The sequence below is a fragment of the Podarcis liolepis genome, assembly GCF_965112155.1.
Source record: "Podarcis liolepis genome assembly, chromosome: 8".
Taxonomy (NCBI): domain Eukaryota; kingdom Metazoa; phylum Chordata; class Lepidosauria; order Squamata; family Lacertidae; genus Podarcis; species Podarcis liolepis.
In genome coordinates this window covers 54687959-54703215 of record NC_139560.1, presented here as the reverse complement: position 1 = coordinate 54703215, position 15257 = coordinate 54687959, and the positions used below count along the sequence as shown (strand labels likewise).

The window sequence follows — 15257 nt, the reverse complement described above, 5'->3', positions numbered from 1 at the left end:
GGCACAGCAGTCTTGATTTCAAATTATTTGCATTTATAGCCTAGGAGTTGTTTCCACCTTGTCATAAAATCCTTTTAGCTCATTTAATACTTTGGTGATATAATTAAAAAAAAAAAAATCTCTTGCCAGAGACAGTATTCTGAGGTCCTTCACTTTCACCAAGTCAGACACTAAATCATAAGGGACGATAATCAGCAAATTCTCTCCGACAGGCCCTAAGCCTGCTGAGGTAATGCAGCTGACAAACTTTGATGCGCCATGCCCGTGCACATTATGTTCATGTAGTGTGTACATCTGGGCACCCTTTATGGCGATGCAGCAAACAGCCAATCATTTATTCCACTCTAATTAGCACACATGTAAATCCTCACCAATCAAGCCACTCACAGGGTTACTGTTGTGGCAGCCATACAGCAAAGCTGGCAGGACATGTGAAGAAAGTACAAGACGCAACTATTGGGTTTGATTTGAACCTGCCGTCACAGCACGGCAGGTCCCCCCAGTCCTGACTGTAACCAGCTCTCCCCTTCAAAAGCCATCACAGAAGTACAGCGGAAAAAGGTCATCAGGCAGACGCTGATTGGCCAAGATGCTTTGATTCTTTACAAGCTTTGGGAGTACACCTGAAGCGACAGCCCTCTCTTATCGCTAACAGCACAGTAGCTGTCGCAAGCAAAAGTCAAGCATAGCTTTCAAACATGCTGCACAGCATGGAATACATGTTAACTTAAAAGAAGCACTGTCCACTTCAGTACTGTAAACCTTTGCATTTTACTAGGAAATTCTCTACAAGACATCAGCATCTTTTTTTATCTTTTTTTTCTTACCAAACCGACATCGCCTGCAGAAAATCATCAGCCAGTACCTGCAAGCAAAGATTTTCAATGCAAGAAACCAGTTTCCTTTACAGGAAGCAATAGCATACTGCTCTTTTTTTCACAGTCTCATATCCACAGTATAATCACGTTAAGAATAGATATATTTTTAGAGTTCTTATTGCTCCTTTCCTGCATTTAATTAAAAAAAAAACATTTACAGAACGAAATCCCATTAATCATATTTGGAAGATTATTTTCCAAAAAATAAAGAACAATAAGACTATTATTGTCTTATAAATGTATTTCAGCGTTTGCACACTGAACGCATCATAGCCTTTGAGAGCAGCAAAACATAATATTGCACTTTAGAACCAGACTGATAGAGCTACATCTACAGGTGAATAGAAGGGTAGAAGAATGCATTCTCTGTGTTAGAAACTTTTTTTACTTCTGTTCTCATTAATCTTCCTTCACATGCAAGTAAACATGTTTGTGAACTGATTTGTTATATCACATAAATTAATGAAGCAATTAGCTTCAAACGGTTTGGCACCGGTTCATATTTCAAAGGATTTTTGGATAAAGTAACCCTAAATTCAATTATTTCTATAAAATTAGATTTAAGATAAAAGCTCAAGAGATAGAAAGAAGGGTGGTCTGCCGCTACTTGTGAAAGACATAAAATTAAATCCAAAACAGAAGTCCCATTAGGCATAAATTTAGATTTTCAGTAGAATTTGAAGAGAGAGAAAATAATACCTAATTATTTTGATTATTGTGATAGAATACAAAAATATATTGAACCATCACCAAAAGTCAGCTCAAGCAAAAATATTTTGCAGCAATACAAAAGATGTTCTGGGTAGAATTCAGTTGGTATCCTTGAGTTCACAGAAGAACGTTTGATCAAGAAGAGGCAACCACTAATGGAAGGGGAAGGGGTTGTTTTTGCTGAAACCCCCCACCCCCTGGCCTACTGGCACATCTCCAGTCAACTCCAAGGAATTGGGAGATCCTACAGAACACAGTTGAAAGTAACATGGGGGCTGCAAAAGGAAAGGGGAATTCACAAAACTGCTTCTCCTTATCTCTGATTGTTAGAAACCTCTACTGGTTCAACAGCCTTTCATTAATGCAAGACCATCTACTGAATTTTACCCTCAAACTTCAGGAAAAGTCATTTGTTTTGCATCTTAGAGAAGAATGCCGTCTCCTTTGTTTCTCTCCCCCCCCCCTTAAACCAATAAGGGTTTTAACCCGTAACCCAAAGCCAGAGTACTGAATTCTACCTAGAAACCAAACAGGGATGCTAAAGCACTGGTTTAAAGGGCTGACATAAAACCATGAAATGTTGGGGGGAGGGGAGGTTACATCCAGAATTAGGGAGACAGAAGGAGAAAATCAGTGGAATTAAGGGGACATCTTGTACAAGTGGAGGGGCCATTCTGCATGGAGCAAAGGGGGAAATATCATGGAAAGCAGAACTGCCTAGAAACTTTCTCACAGAAGTAGCCAGCCACCTATTCCCGGCCTCTGTGACCCCTGTCAGAAATGACAGGAACCACCGGAAAGGGATGCAATAAACTCTGATCAGGTCTCACAAGCAACAGCAGCTCATGATCAGCAATATCAAAAGGATATCAAAAGGATCAATAGGGTGCCTGCTGCTATTGATCTCCAGGCACCTCATGATAACTAAGGTTATGTATGTGCAGTATCTAATGTCATGAATGGCAGCTGGATACGTGTCTAGCTTTCAGGGGACACGAGGCAACCACCCACACAACAACTCCCTGCCCCTGAACAGATAACCAGTTGCAGGGAGGGTCAATATTGAGGTTCAGTCCTTTGATCGGGGACTGAACAACCACACATTCCTATGTGCCATTCTGTTCTTCCTCAGAGATGCAGGATGCTTCACTAGTGTGGCCTACTAAATCTACGAAGAGTCTCAGTCCAATTCACAAAGTTGCTCAAATACAAACACACCTTTAGCAGGTGACCCAACAGCAACCACAACAAAAAGGAATTCAGCAACTGATATTAATTTAATAGGGGGGATCGGTGGAGAAGCTCTGCAGTCTGAAACTCTTAACGCAGCACTCAAGTTAGCATTCTACAAATGGGATGGAATAACAGCAATCTGGTCTCAGGGCCTGCCGTTCTTGAGAGTTTATTGCAAACTACAGCATATCGGATGTTTTTAGGAGCTCATCATTGTTAACCTAAAAATTACACCGTAATAGTTTTGATTTAAAACCAGTAATTTTAATTAAAATGCAACTTGGAGGCATTCCTGAAAAAGCGAGGTGGGGGATCCGGAGGAAGAAATGTGGCTATCATCCACATCCCTGTTGCTCGTGTTCGTGTTGCTGTCTGCAGGAAACTCCTTGTGAGGGCCCTCAGTTGAATAGGAGGGCGAGAGGATGATATGACAACCTTTTCTTGTTTCTGATACCATATTGCATAGGTTGTTCCCAAGTGGGGGGGGGGCAGTGCAAAGGCATTATAATCATCACCACTACAACCACCATCTTGGCCGTGAGTTCTGGAAGACCTTACAGGCCTTTTCCCACATGGCCCGGGAGGGTGGGACCCTAACTGACTCCAGTTACAAAAGCTGAGGCTGCTGGAAAAAACAGAGACCATTCTTAGCTGTGAGACCTGTTCCTTTACCTGGCCTGGGAGAGTTGTGCACTGACTCAATGACGGTCTCATTCACTTTGGCCATAAAAGCTGAGGCTGCTGAACAGAATCTTGTGCTGGGGTATTGTTTAAGCAGGTTTGTTTGGAGGGTGGTTGTTGCTATTACTGATATTAATCTTTTTGTATCTTTATTTTGGATGTTATGATTTATTTGCAAATTGTTTCAGTTTGATTGTGTACTTTCTGGTGTTTTATTTATTGTTTACTTTTGCTATATGGTTTATGGTTTGTTATATGGTTTATTTTTATGGTTTATTTTTAGCATGATCTGAGCATGGTCTGAACTTAGGAAAGGCGGCATAGAAATAACATGATTGATTGATCGACTGACTGATTGGTTGATCATATTTTCCCTACTTGTTCCCATGTTTTCTTGTTTTGTTCTCTGGTGAAAAGCCCAGCACTTAGGCATCATCATCACCACAAGCGCATTCTTGCCTAATTGTTCCCAAGCTGCTGGGGAAGTATTATCAACTTTATTATCATAGTTATAATTATTATCACATTTCTCCTGATTGTTTCCAAGCTTGGGGGTTTTTTTTGGGGGGGGGTCCATTTCAAAGGCATAATTATTAGCACCTTTTCCTCCTGCCTGGCCCACGGCAGGGATTTTTTCAAAGTTGCTTTCAGAGAGTGGAGCACAATACAAAGGCAGAAACATTATTATTATTTCCTCATACATCCCTAATTTTGACATTGTCACGTTTACTTAGGTGAACAAATAGGGCTCCCAAATCATAAATCCGAGCCAATGCATTCAACTTGAATCCAAACCAATGGATTTAAGCTACAAGAAAGCAGATTCTGAATAAATATCGGGAAGAACTTTCTGACAGTAAGCGCTGTTGGACAGCAGAACAGGCTCCCTGAGAAGGTGATGGACTCCCCTTCCTTGGAGGTTTTTAAGCAGAGGTTGGATGGCCATCTGTCACGGATGCTTTAACTGAGATTCCTGCATTGCAGGGGGTTGGACTAGATGACCCTTGGGATCCTTCCAACACTACAATCCTCTGATTCTTATGAAATCCGCCACAACTCACTGCTGGGGCAACATGCCTGAGAACATGCCACCTGACATCACTGCTGTTGTAACAACCCAAAGCAGGCTTCTTCGTTTTGGTAAGAGGCAAAGGGATCTTGCCATATAAAGAAGCTCCATTGATTATTCAGTAAAATGTGACATTCTTCTGCAAACCCATCACATTATTATTGGTCTATCACTGCTGTTTTCATGTTTTCTGGGTATCTTTGTTTTAATTTGCAAGAGAATTTTTTAAAAATTACGCCTGCTAAAATTATTAGTGAAAAAATAGCTTGCTATTTAAGTAAAAGGATATGATTTCTTAGATATAATCATTTATTTTGCATGTAATAGCTCAAATCAGAGGCCCTTGAGAATCATTTTGTTAATTTTTCTTTGCACAGCAATTGTTGAAAATCTTACTTTTCTGGTTACAAGCGGGGAATCATCTATGAAAAGTAACTTCTGGAAAGTGCTACATACAAATCTGTGAAATATTTATCCATGTAATATGGGCAGATATTGTACAAAGACAACACACACACACACACACACACACACACCAATATTGATGACATCATCACCAAACCAAACCACTTTATTGCCCCATTAGAAACGACAGAAAAAAAGAATTTTTATTATCAGTGCCCTCATGGAAGCTGACCGTCATTTCAGGGTGTTCCATTGTCAGCAGTCTGAAAGGGCAATACAACCCAGGGTCAACACAATTGCCCCGCAGCCTTTAAAAGACTGACCTGCTTGTCGCATTTAAGTCAGAGGAGATTATTCTAGCAGTATATACAGGACTACTGAGGCCAAACATTTGAAATACAGACCTAGGCACCTTATTACAAAAAAGGACACTAAAGGAATTTGAGAAGGAACATCAGAGAACAGCCAGAGTGATAGAAGACTCTAGAAACTTAGGAAGTCCAAAAGGTTAAAGAAACTATGGCAGAGGTGAAGTCCTTGGAAAAGGGGGAAATTAAAGAGAGACCTAACTGCAATATACAAAATTATAAAGGGAATTGAAAGGACAGCATGTGAAATGGTGGACAAGTTAGCAACTCGGATAATAGGAACAGGCCCTCCCTAAGGTACGAAAGGGCAAAAGGAGAAGAGTAGGAAATTACACAAGGGACAATAAATATGAGAAATTTTGAGGAACAAAATTCAAAACAATAAATTGTGATTATACATTGGACAAACAGATATAATAGCAGTCATTAGCCACGATCTACCAATTGTTACTTGCTGTATCAACTCTAAATAATGGTGTTAAAAATATTTATGATGTAGCCTGATTTTTCTGAAGTCAAACTGAAAACTGGGTCTAGCCTATAAAGCCACCAGTGGCTTAGGACCAAGTTATTCAACAGGCTGTTTGATCCTGTGTAGCAGTGTTTCTCACGTACAGTGGGCCTTGTGCCATTTTCAGGTGGACCCTCATTGCCACAGCCTGCATATTTTTATTATTGTTTTAGAAATTGTTGATTAGTGATATGGACTTACAGTTTTGTTGCATTCCCCTTGGGTGCACTGAGTAGCAGCGTAGGATACAAATAAATATTATATTGTTATAAACAGAGTGTTCTTTTTTGTCTGAACAAGTGCAAAAGCACTTAAAATGGAGTAACGTGGACTAGTCCAGTTCTGTAAACATTGAAGATTACAGAGAATGAAGACACAAATCATGTATTTTCCTACAGCAAATGCATTCACTTATGAAACCTAGGGCCCAGGATAATTTTAACAGCAGTCTTATGATGAAACCATCATTTATTGTACAGCTCTGATATGGGGTCAGTCATGATACAAATCTACCCTTGTGGTTTTCTCTTCAGTTTCTAATTGCTGGAGAAGGTAGCTCGCCTCCATGATTTTGAATTTATTTTGGGAGTTTCGTTATTGCCTTGGTTTTTGAATATCATGTCAACTGACATTGAGATAATCGATTTCTCTCTTTTCTTCTCATTTAGGGATTACAAACCATAGCAAACCACAACAAACAGCAGAGGAGGTAAAAAGTCCATGCTCTAGCCTTTCTCATTCTTTACAGTCTGGAACAGTGGCACAGGTGAAGCATTTGGAAATGTACAAATGATAAATTAAATACATTTGCCTTCATAATTGGTACCACTAATTTTCATAATAATGTTCAGGAAATGACGTTCTTACCATGCATTTTACATTACTGCAAATACTCATTTCTCAAGCAGAGAGAAGGGGGGGGGGGGAGAGAGAGAGAAACAGACAGACAACCCACACCACTCTTTTCAGTCAACTGCTCATCTGATTTCAGTGTATAGTATGGGTTTCCCTTATATACAGTGCCTGTAGGCACTATTCTTAACACACTGTTATTTTTTACACCCCCACATGGTGTTAATGAGTTGCCAGCTGCCTGTTGTGACATAACAAGAAACCATGAACCCAATGTCTTCCTTATCCTTTGCTGGTTAGGCTTTCTGTTGTGGCATAGAAGTGTCAGATGGTATGATCAGAAGTAAATAGTCATGACAGACAAGAGGAAAGGAACTGACAGTTGAAGATGCTGATACCCATTATGCCTCCACAACTACCACCTCCTGGGGAGACTGTTGAAGGCTTTGAAATGTTACACTGTACTCTGGGCTAACATGGATCTTTCACAAATAATATATTTACTCCAGGAGAACCTGGTATGCCACCTAAACAGCTGGCTTAGTGCCATTCAGGCACATAGAGCATTAGGCGTATCCAGTAAGTCTCTCTTTTTCACTCAACTTATATTCTAATTCAGACTGCTTAGCAGTGGTTCAGAAATGAAGAAGAGACCCATTGCTGCATCCTGTATCTTACCATTGAAGAGCGTATAACAGCCCCCAGTCAAGAGGACCTCATAAACAGAGTTTGCAAAGTGGTGTTCATCTTATGACATGGGTTACAATCTGGATCAAAGCATTCTAATGCTTTGTGGTTTCTTATTTTGTTATCAGCTGTACTCAAGTTTACTTGAAATAAGAGAACTGTGTAGTGTGAGATTTTTCTACCACAGACACTGGGAAAATAGGCTCCTGCCCAGATTTTATGAAATTTTTCCCAGATTCCATGGAAAGAATATTGATTACATTTTTATTCAAATTCAAAAAATTAATAGGTAATTTCTAGATTTCCGGGAATATGTTCAGCTGTTGCTAGGGTATTTTTAAAAAGAAAGAAAAAATGTGGGGGAATTCCCCTCTAGCCCTCATGATTTCCACGCAGGTGAACTCTAAGTTTACCTACCAGTAAACTGTAATTTCTGTTTACAGCTTCTTTTTTCAAAATGAAGGTATGGATCCCTTTGTTCCACTGGCCATGTGACCCACCCTGTGCCCCTTCTGAATAAACTCACATCCTTCCACCCCTCAAGTGCCCTCTTCATACTGTCCTCCCCAAGGCATATTGTTCAGAGCACCATGTAGACAAGGGGCACACTAAAATAAAGGACTAGAATGCCAACTGAAAACAATGGGACCTTATCTGAGGGCCCACAGTAAATAATGGAGCTGTGAATGTCGACTGAGATGATAGGACTCCAATGAAATAAAAGCAAGCTTGAATGTTAAATGTGATGAAAATTTGATAATAGATTAATTGTCCACTTGAGTAACTTTCTATCTTGGAATAGGAAATGGACAGAAAAGAGTCTGGAAAAATTCCTTATACCCATGCTTTTGTGTTGCTTCTGATGCTAGAGGGGTTGGAAAGGGATGGGGCAGGGGGGAATTAATCATGTCTTCTGTATAAAAAGGTAAAGGTAAAAGACCCCTGACAGTTAAGTCCAGTTGCAGGCGACTCTGGGGTTGCGGCACTCATCTCACTTTATAGGCCGAGGGAAGCCGGCATTTGTCCGCAGACAGTTTTTCTGGGTTATGTGGCCAGCATGACTAAGCCGCTTCTGGCACAACTGAACACCGAAACCAGAGCAGCGCACAGAAACACAGTTTACCTTCCCACCTATTTATCTAATTGCACTTTTTGACATGTTTTTGAACTGCTAGGTTGCCAGGAGCTGGGACCGAGCAACAGGAGCTCACCCCGTTGTGAGAGGCTCAGTGGTTTAGACCACAGTGCCACCCGTGTCCCTATTGTCTTCTGTACACAAGAGAGTATACTGCAGTTCAAGTGGAAGAGGATAGTTAGGTTTTTTGCATCTACTCTGGGCTTCCTTGTATACTTCGTGCATTCCCGGAATCCTCTGCAAAGCCAATTTTTTCTTACTGATGTTGCAGCCCTGAAGATTGTACTGGAATGCAAGAGGCAACCAGAATACAAGCAAGCACCTCAGCACACTCTTCCTATATGTGAAAGACAGGACGGTCAAGGTTTTAGCAGGAGCTGTGAGAGTAATCAAGCAGCCTAAGAGACTCTGGGGAAATGTTTTTGCAGGAGGCCAAATGCTAAAGAAATGCAACAGGCTGCTGCAAAATGTGGTAAACTAGCAAGGTTTTTTTTGCCAAGCTCTCTTCAGCCAGTATCATTGTGATTAGTGAAAAAGAGAAAGGGTCAATACTCCTGAAACAAAGCAGAGAATACAAGAATACAATAAAATACAAGGACAAATCACTCTCCTCAGACAAGAATTAGACTCACGGCTTCAGAATAATGACAGACTGACCAGCTTGGCTGTGCAAAAAGAGGTATCCAGTGAAAAGAGAGTAAATTATTGTCAAGTCATAAGGCTTGATGTGAGCTTTACTTCTTTTTAATCCCAGAACTGAAATAATTTGTATGTTGCCCATAAACAGTGGTAATAATACAGCAAAAAAAGTATTCAGAAAATGGGATTGTTCTAACTGCTAAAAGTGTAAGAACTGGATGGAGAAAATCATTATATGCAAGTGCTAAATTTCTTTAATCATATTTAATATTAAACTACAGTTGTCATAGTATGCATGCATTATGTAAATTGTATTTTATGAAAGTTTAAAAGTGCTTTTTTGCATGGTTAAAAGTGCCCTTTTGAGTTCATTACGCACCAGTGAAAATCCCTTTTAAAAAGCACTGGATTTTTCCTATATTACCATTTTTATTCAAATTCAAATTAATAATAAGTAGTCTCTAGATTTCATGAAATGTGTCCAGTTCTTCCCTTTTTTTGTTTGTTGAATGCTAATAAAATAAAAATAGAGCTTCAACCGTGGCTTGTTCCACACCTTTTGAAGTAATTTGTTAACTACTAGCATCACTTTTTCTCTAAAATGTTATTTACTTTTCTACACAGAAAAATAAGTCATCTATTATTTTTGCCAATCACACTTTTTGGTTAAAACAACTGAAAAACATGTATTTAGTTACATTTCAAAAAAAAGGTTAAGTCCAGTCAAAGGCGACTATGGGGTGCGGCGCTCATCTCACTTCAGGCCAAGGGAGCCAGCATTTGTCCACAGACAGCTTTCTGGGCCTTGTGGTCGGCATGACTAAACCGCTTCTGGTGCAATGGGACATTGTGACGCGTGCCAGAGCGCACAGAAATGCTGTTTACCTTCCTGCCACAGTGGTACCTATTTATCTACTTGCACTGGCGTGCTTTCAAATTGCTAGGTTGGTAGGAGCTGGGATAGAGCAACCAGAGTTCACCCTGTCGCACGAATTCGAACTGCCGACTTTCCCATAGGCAAGTCCCAAGAGGCTCAGTGTACCTCAAGGTTAACTTTTTCCTCTTCTTCGCTAAGATGTACAAGATGTACCAGCATCTTGGAGCACTCTATTCATGAGCTAAGCAGCTGGTCTGAGTTATGCTGCACAATGCCCATCTACCAACTGCACATATTATTTGAAATGTCAGCGCATCATACTTGTCTTTTCTGGTAGATTTAATATCTCAATCATCACTTGAAATTATTGAAATGTGCCTGATAAATTCACTGCCCATCCTCAATCTATCTGTTTCGTCAAGAAAGCAGCAATAAGAGTCTTCATTGTGGTCAGTCTGTGTTGAATCTAGAGTTGTGGTCAGAGAAGAGAAAAGGGAGTAAGTCTATTTTGCCTATTCCTCCTTCTGTCCTTTCTTTGTGGATAGCTGTTCTACGGCACCAGACATAAGGAGAAATAAGCAAAGATCAACTCCTTCCCCCAAGTGGAGAGCCTCTGCAGGGTCTCATTGCCTTCTGTGAAAGGAAGGAGCCCTTCCATTCACAGAATGGCGAATCTGGATCCAACCCTTCTGAGTCTGGGCATAGAACACTGAATTGAAGTGTCACATTTCTTTAATCCAGTGGCAGACATTATCGGCTAGACTAAGTGGCCAAAGCAATCCCAAAACAAGGCTGTAGGCTTAATTTAGTTGCTCAAACATCAAGTTCCGAAAGCATTTCTACTTGAGCATAAGAAGAAATGGCCAACAGGATACAGGGATAGCTAGAATACTGTCTTCTAATATCCCCTTAGGCTAATCAGATTTGAAAATCCACCACCAGAAGCTCAATACCTAGTACACTATATTTGCAGAGGAGCTTCAAGATGGATGTACAATTTAATAGTGCCCCTTTGATGATCCCTAGAAAACTCATGAATATATAAATTCATTGCTCAGAATCTCTGTATCTGCAATTAGTGAGCTCCTATATCAGCAAGTATAGAAATCTCTGTTTGAGAGAATTAGAGCAGTAAGTTAAATTACAACTTTTGTCAATGAGCCCATTCTTAGTCTATTGATTTGTGCTAGGTGACATGATGACCTGATCTGAACCACACACACACAAATGTGATGTTTCTTTAATTGAAAACCAATTGGATCTTTATTCCCCACCCCACTCCATTTCCTTCCTTCTTTCTTTTTCTTTCTTTCTTTTCAAAAAGATTCATTTTTATTACCCATGTTTTAAATCTTTGATGCGTTTAGTAAACATTGCAAATCTTAAATCACTGATTTATATCTTAATTCAGATATACAAAGGAGCTTTAGGATGAAGGATTTCCAAGAACAGCGTGCAATGGAGTTTAAAATAAATAATAAATAAAAAACGTCCAAAAATGTTAGCACTTCTCTTGCATATATTGTAGTGCACTAATTGTTGGTTTTCATAATGTAGCTCATTAGTTTTGCATAATTTAAGTTTTAATTCATCGTTTAATTTTTAATTAAGGAGGCTTTCAAGATGAGCTTTCTGCTCAGATTTTAGTCACTTGCTAAATATGTTTGTGTAAAAAGGCTTAGGCAAGACATTGCCATTGTAGCCAATATTTCTCTGTGATATCCACTATGAAGACAATCATTTTAGTATACATTTGGAAAATAATAACTGCAATTTCAACATTGCATGTAGCATTTTTAATAATTAAAATGTGAGGAAAATACTCAAAACACTGCAGAAAAGATTCTCAGGTAAGAAAAGCAAAGTAACTCGTTTATGGATGGTGGCGTCACTTTCCGGTCACAATATCATGGAATGATATTACTTGCATGTAAGTAGCTGAGGCTTGTGGCCCGAAGGTTTCACCGTATCATCTGGTTAACATACACACATTTGCTTGCTATATCTCACTGAACTTGTGTTGACCTTATCAGCGCAGGTTCACAGCCTAAATTATCGGATCTATTTCCATTACAGAACGTACAGAAGATTATGCAATTCTAAAAATAAAATAAAAAATGGCAGGAGCCAGATAGCAAATGCAATAAGATAACATGGCCTGCAAATGATAAAAAAGCCAGTTTGTTTTTAAGATGAAGTATGATAAACCTAAAAATACAATCCCATCATATTTGGATGTCTAAAGCCCTATTCCACTTTTCCTCACATGAAGGGGCAACACAAGTAAAAAGGGTCTATAGTTCTTCCCCTCATTATCACACACTTCATGCTGGCTTCCCACATGAAGTACTATTGTGGCAATTAGAGACCTGTAGCTAATCTTGCACCAAAGAGTTGCCCCATTGTATCAGGAGACATTCTGGCCTTAAGGCACCAGGAACAGCCTTATCTTGCTCACCACATACCAAAGTGTATGCATAGTATGATAGTAGGAGTGTCCTTCAAATTGTACATGAGCAGAATTATAAACACAAACAAATCAATATGTTTCAGATTTAACTGAGGAAATTTATTTATATCAGAATTTATAAACCACTCTGCATTCAAAAAATATGTGAGTGGTGCATAGAAATATAATATACTACAAGGCTGAGATGGATGTAGGCAGTGGAATCCTGTGAGGGTGGCACTATTACAGGTGAGGCGCCACACCCACCACTACCAGATAAATGGGGAGAAGCGGCAGCAACTTCCGCTAACCTCTTGCAAGATCTCACCGCTGCCACTGCTCCCCCCTTGTCTCATGGTGGGGGGAGCACCCCACCTGCTTCCTGCAACTGTTGCTGCCACCGCCAGAGAAGCAGGGAGAAGTGGTGGCAGCTTCCGACGAGATCTTGTGGACCTCTTGCGAGATCTCGCCGGAAGCTACACCCCCAGTAAGCGAGGTGAAGGCGGGGGAGACCTTCCTGTTTCATCTCAGGCTGTGAAACAGGCCAGGCTGTCCCTATGTAAAACATAATCCAAATAACAACACAGTGTTAAAACATGAAAACCACCAGGAATTACAAACTGCAGAAATAAAAAAGGAAGGCTTAGGAGAAGATCTTTAAGCAAATGTCAAAAAAGAAAAAACTGGAACCTGCCTCCATTCTGAAGGAAAAGAATTTTGGGGAACTGGCCTGTTTTGCTGCAGGGGTATATGGCATTATCATCAGATCTTCCTCCACAGAATTAAGTGACCAAAACTGTTTATCAGATACCTACCTGATGCTATTGGTACTCAATGTGATATAATGGGATAAAATTAAATTTATTAAAATGGTGATTTTTTTCCCCTCATAGGATGATGGAAATGAACCAAGTTTACTGTAACAAAACAGGCCAGTTCAAAAGCTACAAATGGGTCTCATGCTACATGCCTTGTCTTCTCTACAAGTGCACCACGAGTTGGATTCTTCATGGATTCTGTCATAGGTTTCTGAAGACTATCACCAATCACTCCCTTGGTAGAACAGACATGTTTGTAGTTCAAACAGGCACTCGTTGCATAGCCTTCTTACAGAGTGTTTTAGTTAATTTTGTCTTACTGATCTACCAGATGTTTTAGCACATCGTCTTCAAGAGACTGAAACCATTTTTGAAAGTGCACCTAACCAAGAATAGCCACTGAAGTGGAAAGTGTAATACTGTGAAATCCAAGAAAAGGTAATAAGCACCTCTCATTTTAAAAGGAGTAAAATATTATCAGTATGCAACAATGTAAAATTTGATTAATTGGGTCAATAAGTCTATGTGAGTAACCTGTTTGTTGTCATATTGTTGTTGTCATAACAATTGTTTTTAATTATTGTAGTATATGACTTACCAGCTTATCAGAAATCAGGATTGCGCTCACATGGCATGGTAATAGTCCATGATGCAATTTATCACCTAACATACAGTTTAGGGAAGCATCAAATAAGTGGGAACGAAGAGAAACAGCAAATTTAACATCCATTTTGCTGATGACTGATATTCACAAAAGTGGTATGGAACAGATAAAAGGTTTCCTTTTTATTTTTTCCTTTCCTTCACCAACACCAGAATTTATTTATTAGTTAGAGAATTGCCTGAGGAATAAATAAGCGTTGTTCTGGACCAGTAACCTGGCAGTGGTGCAAATGATTAATATGTAGTTAGCTTAGATGAACAAGGTGATATATTTATAGTAAGAGCAGTGCTGTTCCATTACTCAATATTGAATATTCATTTTAAAGCCAAATTTGTCAGGGGTTTAACTAATAGCATTGCCAAGACCCCCCGTTTATTTCCAGAAGGACAGTTTTAGGAGATCAACGGAAGACATCTGTGGAACAAGCCAAATTGAAGAAATCTACATGTCTGAATCAATACACTGTGAATGCTTATCAAAAGATTGAATATTGTTATAGTGGATTCGATTTCAACTGTTTCAAAAGTACAAGAAAGTTACTTGAAATTCATTAGCACCTCTTGCTTATTTTTAAATAGCAGGACTGGCAGGGTGAGGAGAGGTGTCAGAGGTTTAAGACAATCCCCACTCAGATGGCAAATTTAGATTTTAAAAAATTATCCTCTCAATCTGTTACCGATTTAAAATCTTTCAGCTGATGAGTGTGTAAGCAAAGGAGGACTGGAAAAACCAGCCAGGTTTTATGTATTTAAAACCACCACAGCTTTCTTTGTCCCTTTAAGCAGATCTGGCCCTCCCAAAAAACCAAAAAAAAAATGGTGGTGGCAGCAATGGAAAAACAACAACCCCTGTTTGTGCTCGGGAGATGCTATTTCATCTTTCTTTGTGGACTTTCAGTGTGCACTAAAGAGAAAAACCACCCAAAGCTGCCTCCCTATCACGCTTCCCCCCTTCCCATTGCAGCTGTGCAGCTCAGAAAACACTCCTTGCAATGCAGACACTTCCTGTTGCAGTGTCCACATGCCTCAGGTCTGGATTAGCAACAATTAGAAACTTGACGCTGCTGTGTAAAAACCCAAGGTGTGCAAGATCATAGGCTAACTCTTTTGGCCAGCCAGGATGGCTCCTTTGCACAAGGTCATCCAGGTTCCCAGAGCGCCATATCAGAGAGGCTTCTATCCAGACAAAGCCCATTGCACTGGGTTTCTAATGAATCAACGGAATTTAACTTGGACTAACTTCTAATAATGTCAATAGGACCAACGTTCAACCAACTTAAC

The 15257-nt window shown here is 39.8% G+C and overlaps 1 protein-coding gene and 1 long non-coding RNA gene across 3 annotated transcripts in view; one reads left to right on the top strand and one right to left on the bottom strand.

Annotated features, from left to right (window-relative positions):
* Positions 1 to 15257, bottom strand: part of ZNF407 (zinc finger protein 407) — a 337553-nt gene that overhangs the window by 246607 nt on the left and 75689 nt on the right. The gene's annotated exons all lie outside the window — the stretch shown is intronic.
* LOC310713653 lies at positions 5199 to 15211 on the top strand. Of its 2 annotated transcripts, XR_014529383.1 has the most exons (3): positions 5199 to 5642; positions 6525 to 6622; positions 13389 to 15211. It is a non-coding gene; the product is annotated as an uncharacterized lncRNA (long non-coding RNA). The 2 variants fall into 2 exon arrangements; XR_014529384.1 differs by lacking the exon at positions 13389 to 15211 and having other exon boundaries at positions 6525 to 6675.